The sequence below is a fragment of the Herpailurus yagouaroundi genome, unplaced genomic scaffold, assembly GCF_014898765.1.
Source record: "Herpailurus yagouaroundi ecotype Mexico unplaced genomic scaffold, PumYag 140, whole genome shotgun sequence".
In the NCBI taxonomy this organism is placed as follows: Eukaryota; Metazoa; Chordata; class Mammalia; order Carnivora; family Felidae; genus Herpailurus; species Herpailurus yagouaroundi.
Genome location: NW_024412395.1, coordinates 17,562,493 through 17,588,472, shown reverse-complemented (window position 1 = coordinate 17,588,472; position 25,980 = coordinate 17,562,493). Strand labels below are relative to the sequence as shown.

The 25,980-nt window shown below is 41.5% G+C and overlaps 2 long non-coding RNA genes across 2 annotated transcripts in view; both read left to right on the top strand.

Moving 5' to 3' along the window:
* LOC121030475 (uncharacterized) overlaps window positions 1-25,980 on the top strand; it is a 188,198-nt gene that overhangs the window by 42,884 nt on the left and 119,334 nt on the right. The gene's annotated exons all lie outside the window — the stretch shown is intronic.
* LOC121030476 (uncharacterized) overlaps window positions 11,636-25,980 on the top strand; it is a 62,007-nt gene continuing 47,662 nt past the window's right edge. Inside the window, exon 1 of the long non-coding RNA XR_005790240.1 lies at window positions 11,636-11,739. This is a non-coding gene — a long non-coding RNA (uncharacterized LOC121030476). The remainder of the gene's footprint in view (window positions 11,740-25,980) is intronic.

Here is a 25,980-nt window from a genome sequence, read left to right as displayed (position 1 = left end):
ACTTTATAAAACCAATATGGGGCAAATGAAAAGCTACAGGTTAATAAAGATGTGAGCTTCACCTGGGACAAAATGGATGGATGCCCAAGGTAACTCCAAGGTAAAAAAGCAAAATCTGTTGGCCTTTTGCCTTCCTCAGGAGTCATTTTAACCAAGTTCACCAATTCCTGAGTTAGCTGAGATATTAGACTTAGCTAAGAAAAGTCACTTAAACTTGTTAAAACAGAAACAGTTCAAAGAGGCCCTTAAAAAGGGAATACAATGCTGTTTCATGCCTTAGCAACACAGTTATCAGTGATATCTTTTCTCAAGGGTGCCTTTTGTGCCACTTGAGTCATGCAAGGTGGTTAGGTACTGCTTATGCTTACACCCTAGTGGCCCATTCCCCCCCCCCCCCCCCCAGTCCTTGGCAGGCAGGGAAATGTGTGGTTGTCTGCACCTAGGATCTACTTGGGAAGGTGGTGCTGAACGTGGTATGGGGGGTGGGAGGCAGGGATCCTAGGCCAGAAGTTCTTTTAAGTGCATACAAGTGAGAAAAAGCAAACATCACCAAAACTCTTTGTGGGGTGGGCAGAGACACCACCCAGCAGGGCCCTGATAGGATCCTATGTCTGCTGGGTGCCTCTGCTCTTGACCACATTGCTCTGAGGTCTCCCTGCCTGGCAGGTGCTCCGCAAAAGGCAGAGGGTTTCTTAACATCATAGTGGTGTCTCTCCTTCAGACTCACTCATGGAGCATGGGTGCACAGGGACAGGTGGTGTTTTAGAAACCACTAGGAAATAGGGACAGTGTGACACTTAAACCTGCAGCTCCATTTTCTACAAACTCTGAACCCTAGGTAAACAAACCAACCACCCTTGTTGTCCCCTGACAGTGCCATCTGTAAAAGGGGAGAAGGAGGCGGTGAGAATCAAATTCAGGAATGTGTGTGACACAGCATATTGTGGGTGTCCCATAAATGTCTTCCAAAATTAAAAAAATAAAAGTTAAATGTTGGAGAAATATGTAATACGTCACAGCCAAAAAGAAACCTAGCTTTCCATTCCTTCTCTTCCAAGCATGAAATAACACCCAGAGATACTTACCCCAAGTCTAAAACAATAGTACCATGTAAAAAATAACTCTTGGGGCGCCTGGGTGGCTCAGTTGGTTGAGTGTCCGACTTTGGCTCAGGTCATGATCTCACAGCTTGTGAGTTCAAGCCCTCTGTCAGTCTCTGTGCTGACAGCTCAGAGCCTGGAGCCTGCTTTGGATTCTGTGTCTCCCCCTCTCTGCCTCTCCCCTGGTCATGCTCTGTCTCTCTCAAAAAATAAATAAACATTAAAGAAAATAATAACTCTTTATTTGCATTTTACTGGCTCAAAACTGCCTTAAGAGACATTTTCATCAAACAGTGACATATTCTTCCTATATTCATTTGAGATTAAGTCATAAGGACTGTTTGAAGTAACTTTTTTAATTCTTCTTGAACACTAGGTATGCCAATAAATAAATGAATTTCTAACTTTGATATTTTAAATAAGTGTTTGGCTATTGCCTAGAAAAACAGTCTTTTTATATTTCTGAAAAGCTCCCTACTGTCATCTTAATTTTGACAAAGTAATTAGTTTTGTAGGAACTCTGTCCTTTTCACAACTCACATGATTGCGCAAAGACCAATTAATGAATTCTGACTTCCTTGTTTGCATAAGAAATATGCAAGACCATATTTCTTGGCCTTGAAGACCATAACTACGAAGACTCAGAATATTCTTTATTTTTCTTTCTTTCTTTCCTTTTTTTTTTTTTTTTCCACATAGCTCATTTCTGAAGAGCAGCCCAAACTGGATCCCTTGACTGTTTGAACCTCGTTTAATAGGAAAATAAAGGTATGAAAAAAACATTTCCCTAAATACAACCTGTAGGTTTCCATATAGAGAGACCAGATCCACACTGCCAAAAGAATAGTGCCCAAGAGGGAGAGGAAATAGTATTTACTAAAAAAAAAAAAAAAAACGGGGGGGGGGGCGCCTGGGTGGTGTAGTCGGTTAGGCGTCCGACTTCAGCCAGGTCACGATTTCGCGGTCCGCGAGTTCGAGCCCCGCGTCGGGCTCTGGGCTGATGGCTCAGAGCCTGGAGCCTGTTTCAGATTCTGTGTCTCCCTCTCTCTCTGCCCCTCCCCCGTTCATGCTCTGTCTCTCTCTGTCCCAAAAATAAATAAACGTTGAAAAAAAAATTAAAAAAAAAATAGTATTTACTGAGTACTTACTACGGAACCAGGAATTGTGCCGGGAACTTCTGATGCATAATCCCATTATGTCTTCACAGACTCCACTTCATTTTAATCCTTACAAGAACCCCATAACATAGACATCCCTTCACATTTTTGTGCATCCTGCTTCCCAAATAGGTCTCTCTCTTCCCAGTCTCCTCCCTGCCCCCCTTTTCACTCCCAGGTGGAGCAGAGCTTCTCAGCATTTTCAGATTGTGGCACATGTGGAAAAGCCTAACATTTGCTTGTCACACTAAAAAACAGCAGAGCATTCTGGAGTATGCAGGTAAGGCTTGGTGAAAGAATATAAGAGATTAGGAGAAAATATACATATGTTATAGAAGATATTATTATATACTGAGTTTGTACTACACTTATAGACAAAAGTATTTTAAACTGTTTAGTGAGAAACTTAACCCTACTTTTCTAAACAAAGCTTTATAATTTATTAGAAATGGATATCGAGGCTTAACTTACATCCAATGAAATACATAGATTTTAAGTGTATGCTTTTGATCATTTTTGACCGGTGAACACATCTTCCCCAACTAAGATATACTAGCACATTTTTATCACCCTAAAAAGTTCCTTTTTGCCTGCTGTCAGTGAATGTCTGTACCTTAGAAGCAGTTAGTTGATCTGGTATCTATCACTGTAGAAAGCTTTGCCTATTCTAGAACTTGATATAAATGGAATAATACAGTATATACTCTTTTGTGTCTTGCTCCTTTTATGAAGCAGACTCATTCAGCCTATTGCATGTATTGATAATTTGTTACTTTTAATTGTTAATATTCCATTTCATGAATATACCATAGTTTGCTTATCCAGTCTCCTGTTGATGGATACCTGGGTTTTTTCCAATTTGGGGCTACTATAAGCTACTATAAACATTCTTGCACCAGGTTTTTTGTGCACATATATTTTCATTTTCCATGGATACCCAGCGGAAAGTGGCTGGGTTATACAGCAGATGCGTGTTTAGCTTTTCACAAAATTCTCAGTTTTCCAAAGTAATCGTATCATTGTATACTTCTGCTATCAATGCAGGAGAGTTCTGTTGCTTTCACATCTATGTCAGTGGTTAGTGGTGTTCTTGTTTGTACTCCCACCCATTCTGGTTGGTTTGTGATGATACCTAATTATTGTTTTAATTTGCATTTCCTTGATTAATTATGTTGAGCACTTTTTTCATGTGTTATCAGCCATTTATAAATCTTTTGTGAAGTGTTTAAGACTTTACTCAGTTTTTATTTAGGTTATTTGTTTTTCTCAGTTTAAGAGTTCTTTATATTCTGAATATTTATATTCTATTCAATGTTGTTTTACAAATATTTTCTCCTCACCTGGGACCTATGCTTTTCTTTTCTTAACGGTATTTTTTTAAGTTTATTCATTTACTTTGAGAGAGAGAGTGTGTTTGAGCAGGGGAAGAGCAGAGAGGGAGGGAGGGAGGGAGAGAAAGAGAGAGAGAGAATGCATACTGTCAGCATGGAGCCCACAAACTATGAGATCATGACCTGAGCTGAAATCAAGAGTCAGACACTTAATTGAAGGAGCTACTCAGGTGCCACATCTTAATGATACTCTTTTGCATGCTGAAATTTTTAGTATAAATGAAGTTCAATTTGTCAATATTTTATTTTATGGTTACTGCTTTCTCAATGTTTTTTGTTTGTTTGTTTGTTTGAGAGGGAGAGAGAAAGTGCAAAAGAGGGGGAGGGGCAGAGAGAAGGAGAGATAAAATTCCAAGCAGGCTCAGTGTCATCAGCATGGAGCCAGATGCAGGGCTCAAACTCCTGAACCATGAGGTTAAGACCTGAGCCAAGACCAAGAGCTGAACGCTTAACCCATTGAGCCACCCAGGTGCCCCTCTCTATGAGTTTTTCACTCATATCAAAGTCATGAAAATATTCTCTTAGGCTTTATACTACAAACTTTATAGTTTTAGCTTTTACTTTTGGATCTGTGATTCACCTGAAATCTTTTTTGGTGTGTGATATATATTTGGAGATTTTCTCGATTTCTACTATGCAATACGGTAGTCACTGGCCATATGTGGATATTTAAATTTAAATTAATTAAAATGAAAAACTCAGTTGCTCACTCTAGCCAAATTTCAAGTACCCAATAGTCACACATGGACAGTAACTATCATTGGGCAATACAGATACAGAGCATTTTTATCACTGCAGAAAGTTCTACTGGAATATTTTAATGTCACTGATTTATAATTTAATATTGTTGCAGCTAGAGAATAAACTCTGAATGATTTTGACTTTTTTTTTTAATTTTTTTTCTTTTTTTTTTTTCAACGTTTTTATTTATTTTTGGGACAGAGAGAGACAGAGCATGAATGGGGGAGGGGCAGAGAGAGAGGGAGACACAGAATCGGAAACAGGCTCCAGGCTCCGAGCCATCAGCCCAGAGCCTGACGCGGGGCTCGAACTCACGGACCGCGAGATCGTTACCTGGCTGAAGTCGGACGCCTAACCGACTGCGCCACCCAGGCGCCCGATTTTGACTTTTAAAATTTATTGAGACTTGTTTTATGGCCCAGAAAATAGTCTACCTTGGTGAATTTTTCATGTGCACTGGAGACTACATGATCCTTTTCTATTGTTGGGTGTAGTGTTCCCTAGCTGTCAATTAAGTCGAGTTAGATCTTCCATGTCTTTGATATGTATGTATGTAATTATTTTTTGTCAGTTGTCCTATCCATTGCAGACAGAAAGGTGCTAAATTCTTCAACAACTATTGTAGGTCTATCTGTTCTTTAGTTCTGTCACACTGAAGATTGTTATTTTTCTTGATCACTTAATCCTTTCATCATTATGACAAACCTCTCTATTTTGGTAATACTTGTCTTGAAGTCTAGTTTGGTTATAAAATACAATAATGGTAGATTTTTAATGGTTAGTATTTGCATGTTATATCCATTCCCCCTTTCCATTCTTTTACTTACAACTTTTCTGTGTCTTTCTGTGTGAAGTGTGTTTCTTCTTCTCTCTCTCTCTCTCTCTCTCTCTCTCTCTCTATATATATATATATAGACTATATATATATATATATATATATTAATAGCCAGAAATTGTCAAACTGGCTACAACATATATATGTGTATATACATATATATGTGTGTGTGTATATATATATATACACACACACACACACATATATATGTTGTATATATATACACATATATTTTTGTTGTAGTAGCCAGTTTGACAATCTCTGGCTATCAATTTGGCTCTTTAGTCCACATGTAATTACTGGTACACATGGGTTTTAATCTACTGTAGTGATACTCAATTTATGTTGTTCCATCTGCTCTATGGTTTTTGTTCCTCTGCCTTTTTGTGTGTGTGAATTAAGTATTTTTACTTTTGTTTTCTGTGTTAGTTATTATCATTTATGTCTCTTTATGCACTTTTAATTTGTAGTGGTTGATCTAGAGATTACAACATGCATCTCTAACTTGCCTCATCTGCAATGAAAAATTATTCTACTATTGTACAATGTAAGAATCTTAAAATAATGTGCTTTACTTACTACTTTCTCATCCTTTGTGCTCTTACCATATATTCTATTTCTAAATATGCCGGAACCTCACATAGCTTGGTTATTACTTTACTTTAAAAGGCCAAGAGCCTTTAAAATGTGTGTATGCATGTGCATGTGTGTGTTTAATGCTGTTTATCTTTACTAACATGTTTTCTCTTTCTGGTGTTCATTTCTTCCTCAAGAACTGGGTCTCTATCTGGCATTGTTTCCTTTTAGCCTAAATCATTTATTTTAGTATTCATTATGGTAGAGTTCTGCCTGAGATACTTTCCTTCACTTTTACCTTATTAAACATATCTTTATTTTGCCTGCCTTTATTTTTGGAAAATAATCCACTAGAACTAGAATTCCAGATTGATTTTTTTCCCTATCTCAACACTTTAAAGATGTTATTCCTCTGTTTTCTGGGCTCCATTGTTTCCAGGGAGAAGCTGCAATTTCTATTGTCATTCCCTTTATATAATGTGTCTTATTTTCACTGGCAGCTTTTAAGATTTTTTTATGTTTGCTTTCAGCAGTTTGATTATCATGTGTCTAAAAGTGCTTTTATTGGTAATTGTGTTTGTCCTTCTTTCGGTTTGCTGCGTTTATTCAATCTTCAGTTAATGTTTTTCACATATTTCACATTTCAATGTATCCATTCAATTCTTTCTTCTGGGACTCAAATTAAGTGTTTATTTGAATATTATATATTCTATATTATCTATATCTACATATATATTTTGAATATGAATAGAGTTCAAAAACAAACTGTCTGATTGTCTTCAATTTCACAGATTCCTTCCTCCAATGTGTCATCTGTTAATAAACTCATTGAAAGGATCCTTTATCTATAATCCATTTTTCATTTCTAGAAATTCCATTTGGCTCTGAAATTGTCCATCTGTTCAAACGTGCTGTTTATTTTTTCCACTCTATCATTTTATATGTTTATTATTATTATTTTAAAGTGCTTGTCTGAGAACTCCAACAGTTGTTTTATTCCACAGGTCTGGTTTTATTTACTGTTTTCTCTTTGAAGAAAAGTAATTTTTGCTTCCTTTTTCACGTGCCTTTTAATTTGATTTTGGTTGAATTTAGACATTATGAATTATACATAAATGGTAGAACCTGTAGGACTTTTTTTTTTTTTTTTTTGTCTGGCAGGCCATTACTGGGAAGGTTTGAGACACTCTTGTCTGTAATTGATCTTGGTCCTAAGGTTTTGCTGCTTTAGTTAGATTCAGTTTGCTAGAGGCTTCACATTATTTAATAGAGGAATGACAGCCTCCCTTTAGCAAGACTTGTGATATGAATGCTTGGGGAGATTTGATCAGTTCTTCCTCTCAGACTTTCACAGACCCTGTGTGCCTTTGCCTTATGCCTGTCCCTAACCTCCCACCCTCTCCCAACTACACATGGCCCCTGCCTGGTCCTCAGTGCAAGGCTTGGAGTTTCTCTCAATATCCCTGTTCTACTCTAGAAGTTCAGCAGGGGCCGAGGTGTCTTCCTCAGCTCTCCAGTCCTTCCCCAAATATGAAAAAGGACCTACCCTCCTAAGGTGAGGCTGTAAGTGTCAGGGGGAATTTCTCACTTCTCCTTAGACACCAGCACCTGGGAAAAGAGGAGGGATTTTCCTCAACTCTCCAGATCCTTCCCCAGAGGCAGGTTTCTGCCTCATAATCAGCCACGCTCTGAGCTCTGGGGGGGTTCCCTTCACTTCTGCTCAGATGTCAGCAGGCTCCCCACACCTGTGCCTCGGGGGCTCTCTGTCTCTTTCCCTATCCTCAGAGTGTCCCGTGAGCTCTCTGTGAAGGTCCAAGGGAGTCAGTGGGTGGGTGCAGACTCCTGTGTCCGAGCTCTTGGGGATTTTAAATCCCCTTAATATTGTGCTAAATGTTCAGCTCTTGGTTCCTGATCAGTCTCCTCTTTCCATTCATTGTACTGCCAAGCATAAAAGCAGCTCTCGTAGGAGGTCATTGCCACTTTTTGGATTTGGGTTCAGCAGGCCTCTTTACAACCTGAATGCTCCTACAGCCTTTAAAGAATTATGATTTTGTAGATTATCTGGCTCATTCTTGTTGTTAGGGTGGGAGCAATGTTCTCTTGTGGCTTTCTACATCCTAAGTGGGAGTGGAAGCCAACAAAGCTTTTTCTATTAAGTTTTATGTTGAAATGGTTACAAGCAAAGCCTAATTGCCTTTTTAACGTGTTCTCTTCAAATTCTCATCATCACCATTGAAAACAGTTTCACACAGAGGTGATAAAAAATTTGAAACCTTTTTTTTTTTTTACAACCACTCAAATGCTTACAGGAATTAAAGTTATATTTAAAGATTTTAATAGGCTTCCTTTTATTGACAAATGGTATGTTAAATTTTATTTTATAACAATGCAAACAGAGTTCAAATGCAACTATCTTCTGCATATCAAGTATTTGAAAATAACAGTGAAGCTCCAATTTACAGAACATGCATGACTAACCAGGAAGCTAGCCAGCATGTTAGTGTGAGCAATCAGCCACAAATATATATGGAACAGAGATTTGGGGCCACACTGCCTAGAGCTGCACCTGCCAGGAGCCCCTGGCCACCTTTACCCCAACAAGTTGCACACGGGGCTGTGTGCCCTGCTCCGTGGGCATGTGGAATGTGAACTCTAGCAGGCCCATGAGTCCCCTGTTCATGACTAGCAGCTGAGTGCTTTGCAGCTGGCTGCTGACATAGAGGTCTAGATGGAAATATTCTGGATGCCACCTGAGAGAAGCATGGGCCCATCACTGAACCTCACCACACTTGGGGCATCCTTCAGGGAGCCCTGGAAGAGACTCCTGTGGGGAGTGGTGCCTGACCATGTGTTCCTGCCACCCCAGGCTTGCTTGGCTGTACCGAAAGCTAAGAGAATCATTATCTAATGGTCCATCTTAATCCACTGGCACACACTAGTCGCTCAGAGACAACACAGACTCACACTGCTTCTTGGCCCCTCACTGGGGACCCCTGCCCTGTCTCTGTCCCAGTCCCCCTGTCCTTCTCTCAATCCTATGTTCTGAGTTTTATTCTCACTTGTAAGGTTGCCAGATAAAATGCAGGTAAAAATTACAGATAAATAATGGGCAGTATTTTAGAAGTATGTCTCAAATATTGCTCAGGACCTATTTACATTAAAGAATTATCAATGAAAGAGTTATTCATTCTTTATCTGAAATTCTAATGTAACTGAGAGTCTTATGTTTTTATTTGCTAAATCTGGAAACTGAATGCTTGTGGATATAGCCAGTAATAAGGCAAACTCCTGATTATTTTTGTCCTTGGTTAGCTATGTCGAATTGGCCAGAACACTCAACTTCTGTAAACGTATCGGCTCCACCTGTGTGACAAGGTTGGGTGAGACTCAAATGAGATAATGAAAGTAAATCCTGTTGGTGTATTATAACTTGTTCTATAGAGGTAAGAGCCAGTATAATGATCACAGAAATCTAGTTAAAATGACTAAGCTCTTTTAAAAGCACTTTTGCATTTCAGGCAGTGTGGCAGCCATGAGGGAGATAGGATAGAGAAGTTAGGGCATTCTAAACCTGAGGCCTCAGTTTGAATCTTGATTCTGCCACTGAACTAGCTGCGGGATGCTGGACAAACTATTCAGCATTGCTACACCTCAGTCCTTCTCTTGGTAAAATGGAGATGCTATTAGGACAGAGCTCATGGGGTGTAATGTGCTAGTGCTTACTGTAACACTGGCAGGTAGCAGGTGCTTGGTGTGTGAGCAGTTAACTCCTGTTTTGCTAAAAGGAGATTTTGGTGCTCCTCCTACCACATTAAACAGGAGACTGCCTCCTCTACCTTTTCACAAACATCTTCCTAAGATATTAATAGATGTCCCATAGAAAAAAAGTTCCTATGATAGGATCAGAAGTTTGAGAAATTCTGCACATCACATGCCCTTTTGAAGCTTTATATCACACATTTGCACATCAAAGCTTCTGAGATGACCCATTATAGAGAAACTTACTCTATTTTCCTGGGATTTCTTAAACATATTTATACACAAAACACCTCTTTTATGGTCCATGTATTAACATCCTATGTAACTATTGTCACTTGTCAACATCCTTGTTAAACCATTCCAACACAAGAGAGAAAGTCAAGAGGTACTACTATTAATGGAAAATGCAACAAGAAATAAAGGTTGTAGAATATTACGATAGTTATAACAATACTCACTACAGGAAACACAAATAGTGGTAAAGCTTCAAGGAAGTTTTAGTGGAAGTTAGGGGTTGGTATGATGTTACAGGTGAGATAAACCTTGATCTACTAAACAGAGTCAGGAGATTTCTCCTCGAATTAGTACACAAAGCTAGAGTGACATAAATACAGCATGTGTAGGCAATGCAGGAACTACTCAGCTGAAAACAGGGATGGGGAAGCATCCACAGAGACTACTGCTTTTCTTCACATATCCCTCTGTAAACCTGATTTTATAAACTTGCTCACAGGCTACTTGAAAAAACATTCTCTCTCTCTCTCTCTCTCTCTCTCTCTCTCTCTCTCACACACACACACACACACACACACACACACACACACACACCTTTGAATTCTCCAAGTTTTTGGGCTTGCTTAACTCCAGGCTGGGCCAACCCTAGACCTGATGAAAAAGAAATGTCTAGGGAATAAGGACCCCCACATCCCTTCCACCATCCAGTGGTACAGTGATCAATCACTGGTAGTCAGCTGGAACTTCATGCACTGCTTCCCACTTGCTCCCTTTCATTTCTGTGCTTGCTTTAATAATCTTCCCGCCCTCCCTCCCTTCTTTTCTTTTTCACATTTCACGCTGTCCTGCAGTTCTATATTGCAATGTAAGATTAAAATGGAACTAATAAGCCCAGGGCAACTGGCTGATTGGCGAATTCAACTACCATACTATCTGGACAATACCATGACTATTTTTCCTCCCAGCAACTCCACATGTGCCTCCTCCTTTATGGCGTGTTTTTTTTTTTTTTTTTTTTTTTTTTAAGCAAAGAGATTCTGAAAATTCACCAGTAATCCTAAAATAAGAAGAATTTCAAGATGCAGCAAGCTTTAGAAATGGGCTCCAGATGTGTTGTCTAAGCTCTCTTAAATTGCCAAAGCAAGTCAGAGTGGCCTGACTGGCTGATTAGGTGATCAATTCTGCCTAGATTTAATTTCTGGGATTTTTGGAATCAGCAATGTTCTAGATTAAATTAGTCTTTTATCAAGAAATCTGAATTTGGTTCCCCCTTGGTTTATATGGGCAGCTCACATTAGAGACCAAATTTTATCCATCAAAACTCAGTTCAGAATTTGCTTCCTTTCTGAACTCCAATTTCTCTCTTCCTGCTCCAGACACTTTGACTTTTTTGCCCATTAATTCTCATACATGCTTTTGTGCCAACATCTCCTATCCTATACTACAATCTGTTTACCTGTCTATCCTCACTTTGCTAGAAGGTACATTTTATTTGTTTGTTTGTTTGTTTGTTTATTTATTTATAGACAGAGAGGGTGGGGGAGGGACAAAGAGAGGGAGAGAGAGAATCCCAAGCAGGTTTCACACTGCCAGCACAGAGCTCGATGCAAAGCTCAATCCCACAAACTGTGAAATCATGACCTGAGCCGAAATCAAAAGTGAGATCCTCAACCAACTCAGCCACCCAGGCACCCCTAGAAGGTACCTTTTAGACATTATACACAGATGGTGTGTATAATTCCCTCCTGTTGAGTGTGGGCAGGACCTCTGAATATGAGGGGACAGCACTCCATTGATCAGGTTACAGTACATGGCACAGGTGATGGCATAGCCCAAGATTACCTTATTTACGTAAGACTGTGGGAGCAGACTGCAGGGACAGGGCACTGCTGACATCTCGGTGTTAGCCCACTGAGACAGATTTTGGACTTCCGATCTCTAGAACTGTAAAATCATAAGTGTACGTATTATTTTAAGTCATTAAGCTTGTGGCAATTCATTTCAGCAGCAATAGGAAACTGATGGGGATTTCAACCCCTGCCCCATTCTCTGTGACCTTGGTGACTATCAGTTACCATGCTTACCCTCCTTGCTCCCCAAAGAGAAGAGGTAACCTGACCCAGATTTTCTGTCCTGAATTTCTTTTGTCTTTTTTTTTTTTTTTTTAACGTTTATTTATTTTCAAGAGAGCATGAGTGGGGTTGGGGCAGACAGAGAGGGAGACACAGAATCTGAAGCAGGCTCCAGGCTCTGAGCTGTCAGCACAGAGCTTGACACAGGGCTCAAACTCACAAACTGTGAGATCATGACCTGAGCTGAAGCCGGACACTTAACCAACTGAACCACCCAGGTGCCCCCTGTCCTGGATTTCAAATGTTAAGTGCACTGAGATGAGGATTAGAATGGAAGGCAACTGGAGCTAAATCATCTTAGTGTGATACCTAGAATCAGGCTGTTAAAATGAATTTCAACGGTCAAGATCCCTACAGACCCATCCTTCCCAAGGCTGACCATTCTGATTACCCTTCAAGTCGGTTAGCACCACAGTATCTTCATAAACTCTTTTTTTTTTTTTTTTTGGTTCAAGTTAGCCAAATGCAATTTCTTTTGTTCGCAACAACAACAAATCCCACCCGCTATCATGTGGTCAGCACTTAACTATCTTCTCCCCAAAATATTCTCTCCAGCTTGACTTTCCCTTCTAGGTACTGCGTTTTGTCTTTCATCACATTTTAAGTCCTTGCGACAGCACTTTACACTTTAACTCTCTACAATAACTCTTAGATAATTCTAGGACTAGCTGTTCTTAGAACTATTTCCCTTTAGAGAAACAGACACAAAGGGTTAATTTGCCCAATGTCATCACATGGCTATTTCATGGCAGCACTTGAATTCAAACATGGTCTCTTATTTTCAAACATCCATTATCCATTTCCCCAGCCACTACATACATACATACATACGTACGTACATATACACACACATATGTACATATACACATATATATCACTACGTGTGTGTGTGTGTGTGTGTGTGTGTGTGTGTGTGTGTGTATATATACATACATACAAGAGAGAGAGAATTGACATGACGTTATATAACTATATATATATAGTTTCAGGTTCATGACATAATGATTCAATATTTATATATATATTACAAAATTACCACAGTAAGTCTAGTTAATATCCATCACCACACATAGTTACACTATTTTCTCATGATGAGAAATTCAAAATCCACTCTCTTAGCAACTTTCAAATATACAATATAGTATTATTAACTGTTGCCACCATGGTGTATGTTATATCTCCAGGACTTATTTTATAACAGGAATTTTGTGCTTTTTTACTACCTTCACCCATCCACCAGGCTATATTGCTATAAATACATGATGTCTGGGGTGCCTGGGTGGCTCAGTCAGTTGGGCGTCTGGCTTTGACTTAGGCCATTATCTGGAAGTTTGTGGGTTCGAGCCCTGCATCTGGCTCTGTGCTGACAGCTCAGAGCCTGGAGCCCATTTCAGATTCTGTGTCTCGCCCTCTCTCTGCCCCTCCCCAACTTGTGCATGCTCTTTCTCAAAAATAAACTTTAAAAAATGTATAAAATAAAATAAAATAAAAAGTGATGTCTGTCAAAGAAAGATGAAAGAGGTATTCCTCACAGATGAAACAGAAGAAGGGCAATACAGCTGTTGTACAAAGAGAAGCCAAGGGAGGAGATTATTTAAGAAGGGAGATTATTTAAGAAGGGAGGAAGGAACCCCCGGGCTAGAGGAATCAACTCACCAATGTTGATTTTTCCTCCCAGTATTGTCTTCTGTGCTGTGATGTTTGGACAAACTATTAAGCAAAAAGAATTATGAGAAACAGAAGATATGCTTCCTGTTCCCATTCATGATAAGGCCAACGGTAGCAAAGAAAAGGCTGTTGGGGAGATTACAGGAGATAATGCCAGGAAATCTCTCAGCAAGGTATTTGGCAAGTAATGAAGGTAAATAAACATTTACCTAGTTCTAGGACTGACCAACTTCTTTGTCAGAGACAGATTCTTCCTTTAGAAGGATTGGCCCCAGCTTGCAGCCTTGATCCTATGTTGGTGGGTTTTCTGCTTATTTTTCTGAAGATAGTCTTATTTTAGTCCTCTGGAGCCCTTTCCACTCTGAGCTCACACATATCCCCACCAATGCCTGACAGACAATGTGGCAGGATAGAGTTTTCTCCCTCCACCTCCCCATTCCTTCCCTTCCTGGACTGAGTGGCCAGAAGTCCATCTTTGATGAGGAGAAAGTGTGGGCAAAATAATGCTTCAGAGACATATTGTTAGCAGCGTTAGCTGGAGAAATGTTGACTGTCTTCGACGATTCCCTCTGAGGCTAGATATCAAACCAATACCCTGGATGGAATGGAAGGGCCCCAAATCTTCCCATCCAGCACCATCTGGGGGAAACTTTGATAGTCCAAAGAGGAACAGGTGGGGCTTGGGGGAAGGGCAGAGATAAAAAGATCAAAAGAGACAAAGGAGAGAATTGAAAGTGGAACAGAGAGGAGGTGGACTTCGAGGCAACAAGAGGGGGACAAGTAACTTGTTCATTCATTCTCTGGATATGTGTGGGCATCTTTTCAGGGAATGTGCTTGTGGGAAAAGGCTCCTGCCCTCAAGGAACTCATATGCCAGTGAAGGTGTAGACAATAAACCTGTGAACAAATGGATAAACTAGATGATTTCAGAGCATGCCAAGTCCTAAAACAAAGATACAAGAGGACGCTGTAACAGAGTGCCTGGATGGTGGAGAGGGGAATTGGGGAATAATATTGACAGAGGAGGCCTGGAAGGTCTCTCTGAGGAGGTGACAGTTATGCTGAGGTCTGAATGATAAGAAGGCAGCATGTGGAGATGAAAGAATGTTCCAGGATGAAAAAAGAACCACAAGCCAACATGGAGGCAAGGAGAAACTCTTCAGGAAGAAAGAAGAGAAAGTTCAAAGTATTGGTGGCCAGGGGTCTGCTGTGGTCAAGCAACTGTAAGTAAATGCTGGAGACTGAGGGCACACCTGTTCCTGCCCCATCTTGCAAAGTATAGGCATGAATGACCAAGGTGAGAATTTTCTCTCAGTAGACTCCACCAGTCCACTTTTCCAAAGGTCGAGGGGAAGGGCAGAGATAACTGTGCACCCTTTAGAGATGAGGAACCCGAGGCAAAGATCATGTGATGGTTCTCCCAGAAGGACAGAGCAAATGCGTGGCTGAGCCAGGTACGAACCAGAGGTGTCTCCACCACAGCTATATACTGTTTCCTTTAAGCCACAGAGATTTTCTCTGGATCCAGCTCATGGGCTGCTTTCCAAGGAGTTTCTGTTTTCTTTAATGTTTCCACTATGTCTTAAAGAAATCTTAAGTGACATCATTCTTAGTATTAACCTTTATATTTGGCAATTCTACTATTTTCCTTTTGTTCTCTCTCCCCCCACCCTAGCTTTTTTTTTTTTTTTTTAATGAAGTCAAGCCTGCCTGTTACCATTTGGTTTATTTAGCCACCTCAGCAGGCCTCTAGAGACAGAGTCTTCTGGGCCAGGAGAGAATAGCCTTTTCTACGTCTAAAAGAAAGGGAGGTAGGCTTTTAATCACAGGGTCCCTCACCAAGTGCTCAGGAGCACGGGGGTGGCCTAGCTCTTATCCCTCCCTCTCACTCACCTGAGGGCAAAATGTCACAAGGATTCTCAAACTTTATAGAAGGTGCTAGAATTTTGTGTGGAGCCTGATAAGAATGCAAATTCCAGGGCCCTGCCACCAGAGGCTCAGGCTCAGTGAAACTGGGTTGGAGTCCAGGATCCGTATTTAAAAGACATCTCCATCAATTTTTCTCTACATCAAATTAAATCTGATTCTGGTCACAGAAATACTCTCACTTTATCTTTTAACTCAAATATGTGTATTAATAGGAGTTTCAAAAGCATTAATATTTCTTGAATATAATTTGCATTTAACACCGAGTAAATATTAGATATCAACACTACTGAGAAATAAATTAAAGAATGCATATTATAACAAGGTTAAAATGATGTAGATATAATTAATTTACCCAAAGCGAGTTATAAAAATAACTAAAATACCAAGTTGCTACTGCTGATTTATTTATTGAAAAAGAATTTGACTCTAAGCATCAATCTCAGTTGGTATTGAGGACCTTCCCTTCCCAGAGGTCAGAGAATCAAGAAGGGTTAGGGTGTGAAAAGTGGTGAGGTCCCTCTAATGTCTGTCTACCATGGGTGCCCCCTGATAGCTATCTTTTTTTTTAAATTTTTTTTTTCAACGTTTATTTATTTTGGGGACAGAGAGAGACAGAGCATGAACGGGGGAGGGGCAGAGAGAGAGGGAGACACAGAATCAGAAACAGGCTCCAGGCTCTGAGCCATCAGCCCAGAGCCTGACGCGGGGCTCAAACTCACGGACCGCGAGATCGTGACCTGGCTGAAGTCGGACGCTTAACCGACTGCGCCACCCAGGCACCCCTCTTTTTTAAAGTTCACAGGTACCCCTTAAATCTGACATTTCTGCTGTTTCCTGGATGGGCTTGGGGTCTGGCAACCTGGCAGAGAGGGCAGGGCTGGGACCCTGGGGCCAAGGCCCAGGCTCTCTGGGTGGCCAAGCAGATATTCCTTGTATTACTGACCTTGCACCTTCTTCTGGAGGCCTCTGCACAGCTGTATGGGAGGTAACACTCCCAAGGGAACCCTCAGCATTCCTCTCCTTTCCAGTCAGGGAATGACTCAAGAATCTGCATTTATAATACATTTCCCCAGGGAATTCTGGCTACCAGTAATGCTGTCTTAGGCAATATGTTCTAGGGGTTCATGTGTTCATATATTCATTCAGCAAGTGTTTATTGACTTGTACTCTGTACCAGTGTTCTAGACAACTGAAGAAACAGTGATCAAAGCAGGCAGAGAAGTCCGTGACCTCATACAGCTTACATTTCTCTGTCATGAGGCACACAATAAACAAGTTAACAAAGGAATACATATACTACAAAACCAGGAGAGGAGAAGATGGCAGTGTAGGAGGACGCTGGGCTCACAGCGTCCTGCTGATTGCTTAGATTCCACCCACATCTGCCTAAATAACCCAGAAAACCGCCAGAAGACTAGCAGAACAGACTCTCCAGGGCCAAGTGTAGATGAGAGGCCCACGGAAGAGGGTAGGAAGGGTGGAGAGGCGGTGTGCGTTACATGGACTGGCAGGAGGGAGCCTGGGCAGTGGAGGGGCAGCCCGCCCGGCAAGGCAGAGCCCTCGAGTCTGGCTTGCAAAAGCGGAGGGGGCAGACTGTGTGAGTTCTGACAGCCAGCGGGACTTAACATCTGGAATGTTAAAAGTGAACAGCTCTGCTCCCTGAGAGCAGGGAGGGTGAGAGAACACCGGGAGGGAAAGGTGTTGAGCCCCGGAAGACAGAGCTCAGCTCGGAGGGGAACAAAGGGGCTGGCAAGTGCCATCTCCCTCGCTCATCCCCCAGCAGAAATCCCAAAGGGAACCAGTTCTGGTCACCCAACTTGCTTGCACCGAGCAAGTGCCCAATGCTGTGCTTCTGTGGATCGATCCCTCCGACAGGTCGGCCTCCCTCCCAGTTCTGCAGGGCCCCTCCCGCAGGGGACCACCTACTTCAAAGCAAGCTGAGCCTGCCCCTCCCGCCCCTGTGCACCTTGCGGATCCACCCGGCTAATATGCCAGATCCCATCAAAGCAGCACCATAAGTCTGGCAGTGTGCAAGTAGCCCAGACAGGGGCCACACCGCTCCACAGTGAGTCCTGCCCCTGGGAGAGGGGAAGATAAGGTACACACCAGTCTGATTCTGGCCCCAGTGGTGGGATGGGGACAGACATGGGGTCTGACTGTGGCCCCGCCCACCAACACAAGTTAGTCCAGACAGCACAGGGAAGTGCCCTGCAGTTCCACCCCCCCACTCCAGGGACTATTCAAAATGACGAAATGGAAGAATTCTTCTCAAAAGAAACTCCAGGAAGTAGTGACAGCTAACGAATTGATCAAAAACAATTTAAGCAACATAACGGAACAAGAATTTAGACTAATAGTCATAAAATTAATTGCTGGGCTTGAAAAAAGTATAGAGGACAGCAGAGAATCTATTGCTACAGAGATCAAGGGACTAAGAAATAGTCAGGAGGAGCTAAAAAATGCTATAAATGAGGTGAAAAATAAAATGGGGGTGACCACAGCTTGGATTGAACAGGCAGAGGAGAGAATAGGTGAATTAGAAGATAAAATTGTGGAAAAAGAGGAAGCTGAGAAAAAGATAAAAAAAATCCAGGAGTATGAGGGGAGAATTAGAGAACTAAGTGATGCAATCAAACACAACAATTACCTTATAATAGGAATTCCAGAAGAGGAAGAGAGAGAGAAAGGGGCTGAAGGTGTACTTGAAGAAATCATAGCTGAGAACTTCCCTGATCCGGGGCAGGAAAAAGGCATTGAAATCCAAGAGGCACAGAGAACTCCCTTCAGACATAACTTGAATCGACCTTCTGCGTGACATATCATAGTGAAACTGGCAAAATACAAGGATAAAGAGAAAATTCTGAAAGCAGCTGGGGATAAACATGCTCTAACATATAAAGGGAGACCAATAAGACTAGTGATATACCTATCTACTGAAACTTGGCAGGCCAGAAAGGAATGGCAGGAAATCTTCAATGTGATGAACAGAAAAAAACATGCAGCCGAGAATCCTTTATCCAGCAAGTCTGTCATTCAGAATAGAAGGAGAGATAAAGGTCTTCCCAAACAAAAACTGAAGGAATTCATCACCACTAAACCAGCCCTACAAGAGATCCTAAGTGGATTCTGTGAGTAAAATGTTGCAAGGACCACAAAGTACCAGAGACATCACTACAAGCATGAAATCTACAGACATCACAATGACTCTAAACCCATATCTTTCTATAAGAACACTGAAAGTAAATGGACTAAATGCTCCATCCAAAAGACACAGGGTATCAGAATGGATAAAAAAAAAACAACACCCATCTATTTGCTGTCTACAAGAGACTCATTTTAGAGCTGAAGACACCTTCAGATTGAAAGTGAGGGGATGGAGAACTATCTATCATGCTACTGGAAGTCAAAAGAAAGCTGGAGTAGCCACGCTTATATCAGACAAACTAGACTTTAAATTAAAGGCTATAACAAGAGATGAAGAAGGACATTATGTAATAATTACAGGGTCTATCCATCAGGAAGAGCTAACAATTATAAATGTCTTTGTGCCAAACATGGGAGCCCCCAAATATATAAAACAATCACAAACATAAGCAACCTTATTGATAAGAATGTGGTAATTGCAGGGGACTTTAATACTCCACTTACAGTAATGGATAGATCATCTAGACACAGGATCAATAAAGAAACAAAGGGCCCTGAATGATACATACAATATATCATTGACAGATATATTTAGAACTCTGCATCCCAAAGCAACACAATATACTTTCTTCTCGAGTGCACATGGAACATTCTCCAAGATAGATCACATACTGGGTCACAAAACAGCCCTTCATAAGTATAAAAGAATTGAGATCATACCACACACACTTTCAGACTACAGTGCTATGAAGCTTGAAATCAACCACAGGAAAAAGTCTGGAAAACCTCCAAAAGCATGGAGGTTAAAGAACACCCTACTAAAGAATGAATGGGTCAACCAGGCAATTAGAGAAGACATTAGAAAATATATGGAAACAAATGAAAATGAAAATACAACAACCCAAATGCTTTGGGATGCAGCGAAGGCAGTCCTGAGAGGAAAATACATTGCAATCCAGGCCTATCTCAAGAAACAAGAAAAATCCCAAATACAAAATTTAACAGAACACCTAAAGGAAATAGAAGCAGAACAGCAAAGACACCCCAAACCCAGCAGAAGAAGAGAAATAATAAGATCAGAGCAGAAATAAACAATATAGAATCTAAAAAAAACTGTAGAGCAGATCCATGAAACCAAGAGTTGGTTTTTTTGAAAAAATAAACAAAATTGATAAACCTCTAGCCAGTCTTCTCAAAAAGAAAAGGGAGATGACCCAAATAGAGAAAATCATGAATGAAAATGGAATTATTACAACCAATCCCTCAGAAATACAAGCAATTATCAGGGAATACTATGAAAAATTATGTGCCAACAAACTGGACAACCTGGAAGAAATGGACAAATTCCTAAGCACTCACACACTTCCAAAACTCAAGAAATAGAAAACTTGAACAGATCCATAACCAGCAAAGAAATGGAATCAGTTATCAAAAATCTCTCAACAAATAAGAGTCCAGGACCAGATGGCTTCCCAGGAGAATTCTACCAGACATTTAAAGCAGAGATAATACCTATCCTTCTCAAGCTGTTCTGAAAAATAGAAAGGGAAGGAAAAGTTCCAAACTCATTCTATGAAGCCAGCATTACTTTGATTCCTAAATCAGAGACCCAGCAAAAAAAAAAAAAAAAAGAGAACTACAGTCCAATATCCCTGATGAATATGGATGCAAAAATTCTCAACAAGATACTAGCAAATCGAATTCAACAGCATATAAAAAGAATTATTCACCATGATCAAGTGGGATTCATTCCTGGGCTGCAGGGCTGGTTCAACAATCACAAATCAATCAGTGGGATACATCACATTAATAAAAGAAAAGATAAGAACCATATGATACTGTCAATTGATGCAGAAAAAGCATTGGACAAAATTCAACATCCTTTCTTAACAAAAACCCCTGAGAGAGTCGAGATAGAAGGAGCATACTTAAACATCATAAAAGCCATTTATGAAAAGCCCAAAGCTAATATCATCCTTAATGGGGAAAAACTGAGAGCTTTCCTCCTGAGATCAGGAGCACAACAGGGATGTCCACTCTCAACGTTGTTGTTTAACATAGTGTTGGAAGTGCTAGCATCAGCAATCAGAAAACAAAAGGAAATCAAAGGCACCAAAATTGGCAAAGATGAAGCCAAGCTTTCACTTTTTGCAGATGACATGATATTACACATGGAAAACCCGACAGACTCCACCAAAAGTCTGCTAGAACTGATACATGAATTCAGCAAAGTCACAGGATACAAAATCAATGTACAGAAATCAGTTGCATTCCTATACACTAATAACGAAGCAACAGAAAGACAAATAAATAAACTGATCCCATTCACAATTGCACCAAGAAGCATAAAATACCTAGGAATAAACCTAACCAAAGATATAAAAAATCTGTATGCTGAAAACTATAGAAAGCTTATGAAGGAAATTGAAGAAGATACATTGGAGAAGAAAATGGAGAAATGGAAAAACATTCCGCGCTCATGGATTGGAAGAATAAATGTTGTTAAAATGTCAATACTACCCAAAGCTATCTACACATTCAATGCAATCCCAACCAAAATTGCACCAGCATTCTTCTTGAAGCTAGAACAAGCAATCCTAAAATTTGTATGGAACCACAAAAGACTTCAAATAGGGAGGTCAAAGTAATATTGAAGAAATAGACCAAAGCAGGAGACATCATCAAGACAGCATGGTATTGGCACAAAAACAGACACATAGACCAATGGAATAGAATAGAGACTCCGGAATTGGACACACAAAAGTATGGACAACTCATCTTTGACAAAGCAGGAAAGAATATCCAACGGAAAAAAGACAGTCTCTTTAACAAATGGTGCTGGCAGAAGTGGACAGCAACATGCAGAAGATTGAAACTAGACCACTTTCTTACACCATTCACAAAAATAAACTCAAAATGGTTAAAGGACCTGAATGTGAGACAGGAAACCATCAAAACCCTAGAGGAGAAAGCAGGAAAAAACCTCTCTGACCTCAGACGCAGCAATTTCTTTCTGGACACATCTCTAAAGGCAAGGAAATTAAAAGCAAACATGAACTATTGGGACCTCATGAAGATAAAAAGCTTCTGCACTGCAAAGGAAACAATCAACAAAACTAAAAGGCAACCAACGGAATGGGAAAAGATATTTGCAAATGACATATCAGACAAAGGGCTAGTATCCAAAATCTATAAAGAACTCACCAAACTCCACACCCGAAAAACAAATAATCCAGTAAAGAAATGGGCAGAAGACATGAATAGACAGACACGTCTCTAATGAATACATCCAGATGGCCAACAGGCACATGAAAAGATGCTCAACATCACTCCTCATCAGGGAAATACAAATCAAAACCACACTGAGATGTCACCTCACACCAGTCAGAGTGGCTAAAATGAACAAATCAGGAGACTATAGATGCTGGAGAGGATGTGGAGAAACAGGAATCCTCTTGTACTGTTGGTGGGAATGCAAACTGGTGCAGCCACTCTGGAAAACAGTGTGAAGGTTCCTCAGAAAATTAAAAATAGATCTACCCTATGACCCAGCAATAGCACTGCTAGGAATTTACCCAAGGGATACAGGAGTACTGATGCATAGGGGCATTTGTACCCCAATGTTTATAGCAGTATTTTCAACAATAGCCAAATTATGGAAAGAGCCTAAATGTCTATCAACTGATGAATAAAGAAATTGTGGTTTATACACATAATAGAATACTATTTGTCAATGAGAAAGAATGAAATATGGCCTTTTGTAGCAATGTGGATGGAACTGGAGGTGTTATGCTAAGTGAAATAAGTCAGAGAAAGACAGGTACCATATGTTTTCACTCTTATGTGGATCCTGAGCAACTTAACAGAAGACCATGGGGGAGGGGAAGGAAAAAAAAAAGTTAGGGAGGGAGGCAAACCATAAGAGACTCTTAAAAACTGAGAATAAACTGAGGGTTGATGGGGAGTGGGAGGGAGGGGAAAGTGGGTGATGGACATCGAGGAGGGCACCTGTTGGGATGAGCACCAAGTGTTGTATGGGAACCAATTTGACAATGAATTTCATATTTAAAATAATACAAAATAAGGTGGTGATGGGGAAAAGGCATGCAGGGTAAAGGAAAGAGGGGCAGGGGCCCAACTTTTAGAAGGGTGATGGGGCAAGATGATGTCCTCTGAGGCAAGCCCTGGAAAAAGTGAGAACTCTCCAGGAAGAATGCCCTGAGCAGAGACTAGCAACTGCACAGGCTGAAGCTGGGGTGTGCTTTGTGTCTCTGAAGGACTGTGGGGAGGCCAGTGTGGCTGGAGCAGAACAAGGGAGGCAAGAGCAGGAGGACTAAGTTACATGTCTAGGCAGGGTCAGCCAGGAGGCCAGCAGGGTCAGGGGAAGGACTTGGATTTTACTGGATGTTGAAGGATAAACCCCTTTGGATCCTGGCCATGGCCTGACAATGACCACCACGCTGCTGGTGCCCTGCCCAGAGCCCAGGGACTCCTTTTATTTGCTGTGTGTTGGTCCCCCCACCTCTGTGTGCCTTCAGAGGACTGCCCAAGTTCATTGGAGCAATCACTCCAGGGTTAACTGAAGAGCCAAAATAGCCTGAAGAGCTCAAGGGCCGCCTAAGAGCCATGGCCCCACCCTGACGCCGAGTGGTGTGGTTGTACAAAAGTCTGCCCTCTCCCCTTCCCCAGCCTGCTGCCTGCCCCTACTCTCTGTTTTGTGACCTGCACCAAATCTTTGGTTCAAGTTCTGCTTCTGAGAGAACCCACCCCATGACAACCTCCAAGAAGTGAATACCCTTTTAGCTGTCCATCTATCACACCATGTCCCCTGGTCTCCCACGGAAATCTTGGCTGGCAGCCTCCAGCAGTGATTCTGTGTAATTCCCACTTGCCTCCTACTCCTCCAGCTTTATCTTCCTGATACTTCTGAGTCTGAATATCTCCCTATCACTGAGAGTTCACAGCACACTCTGGGGAGGCGGCAGAGGCTACTACAGACTTTCCCATCCAAGAGAGTTTCAGTCTTGGCTCTGGCACCTACCGGCTGTGTGGGCGAGGTGCCTGTGCCATCTGAGATTCAGCTTCCTCATATGGGGATTGGTGATAATCAAGCCACCTGGCCAGGTAGTTGTGCCAGTTAAATGCCACAAAGCGTGTGAAGTGGGTAGCTTCACGGTAGCTGCTCAAAAAATGCCACAGCCTTTCTTTCCTACACCACTCTCAGATATTAAAACTGTCCTTCCTTTCTTCAAGGAGCTGGAGGAGGGGCTTTTAAAATGATTATGGTTAAGTGGTGCCTGGGTGGCTCAGTCGGTTAAGCGTCCAACTCTTGGTTTCCGCTCAGGTCATGATCTCATGGTTTATGAGTTCAAGTCCCGCATCTGGTTCTGCGTTGCCAATACGGACTCTGCTTGGGATTCTCTCTCTCTCTCCCTTTCTCACTGCTCCTCCCCTACTAGCCCTCCTTCTCTCTCAAAATAAATAAATAAACTTAAAAAATTAAACATGATCACATTAATATCAAACATACATTGTATATTTACTAATATTCCAGGAAGAGTGCTAAATGCTTTATACATGTGATCTCTCTAAGCTCTGTTATGTTGTCGGGATTTAGTTTAGACAATATATTTGTGTGTGTGTGTGCGCGCGCGCGCATGGGGGGGGGGGGGGGGAGGGAGAGAGAGAGGGCTTTCAGTTAAGCTAATGCAAGCAGATCTTCAAGATATTTGGGCTGGATAAAATATTTTAGAAATGTTTTCTATCCTAGCATGAGTTGGGTATAAAGATTCAGAGAAACCTCCAGCCTGAATTTTTAGAAATAACTCAGGAGAGCTAAAGCCCTGATCTGTCTGGTGTCTAGCCATGAGCAAGGAGGAAGATTTGGTGGCTGATTAACATTAATAGACTCCTGCCTCCTCCTCAGTGTGTATCTGCCTTGGGGGAAAGAGGGGTGGACCATTAGGGACTGAAAGCTGGGACTTCGTGGGCCTTACAGACAGGCACTAGAAGTACTTCTGGGTGGCTTGCTCACAAACGTCTTCATGCGTGGTAGAATTTTGAAATTTCCTTTCTTTTTGTCTTGATGGCTGGCTTGTAGAGAAAGAGCTGGCCAGCTCTCCCTTACCTCAACCCCCTTAGGTTACTGGTATGTGCCTTAAGGAACCTAAGAAACGTAGGAGATGTAATTGGCTTAGATCAGTTCACAATAAATCCTATCAGAGAGGTACCACTAATAGAGAAGTTAAGCAACTTGTCTGGAGTCTCCAGGAAGTGGCAAGCACGGGTTCCAAGCCACCTTCTCAATGCAGAGTCCTCTCTCTTGATCACTATGCTGACCTGTCACCAGAACACCCCTCTGTTAGCCACACTTCCTCCATTTTTCTCCATGGACAGGCAGCCTCAGCGTGACTGACTTTGGGACTGGATAATTCTTTGCTGTGGATCTGTCCTGTGTATTGAAGGATGTCTGGCAGCAACCCTGGCCTATACCCACTAGACGCTAATAGCATCTTTTACCCCCACCTTGTGACGATCAGAAATGTCTTCATTCACTGCCAAATGTTCCCTGGGGAGCTCCTGGTTGAGATGTACTGGCATAGATCCTAACTCCTTAGCAAAATGCTACCTCTTCTTGAGAGAGAGAGAGAAGCTCTACTTTCTTAAGTTCTTAGTGTCAGGGACTGTGTCCAGATCTTTACCTATGGATTGGGTATCATTAACCACATCACAACATCAGGGGGTAAGACATATTTACTATGGCTGTTCCAAGTAAAAATATGAGACATTGGCTCAACATTACCCTACAAGGTATTCAAGACCACTACTGGGCTGGAGATGTCAGTGTGCATATGTACCTGCTGTCAACAGACCTAAGCAGAATAGGCCTTTCATAGCCATGAGGTTGATTTTGGCAGACATCCCTTGTATGTCACTGCTAGAGGTAGGTGAGCTCTATAGGCCCTGACAGATGGAAGAGCCAATGCACAGTGACCAGACCATATATGGCAATACAACTCTGTTCCACACCCTCTTTGGCAACTAGTCCAGGAAGCCAAACCACAGCCTCTGCCGCAACAAGTCCAGAAAGATCAGGACATGGTCAATGACCGCCAACTTCCCCATTTTGTTTTGTTTTGTTTGGGTCCTCACTTCCAACTCAGGACCAACCAGAGAATGCAAAAAATACTCCCCAAACTAATCACATGAGATCCTCTGCTTCTAATTAGTCTGTCTCCAACTTCCTCATACCAATAACCAGCAATGAGAGCATACCCAAAACCTTCCCTTTGCCCACGCAACACCTTCCCACTC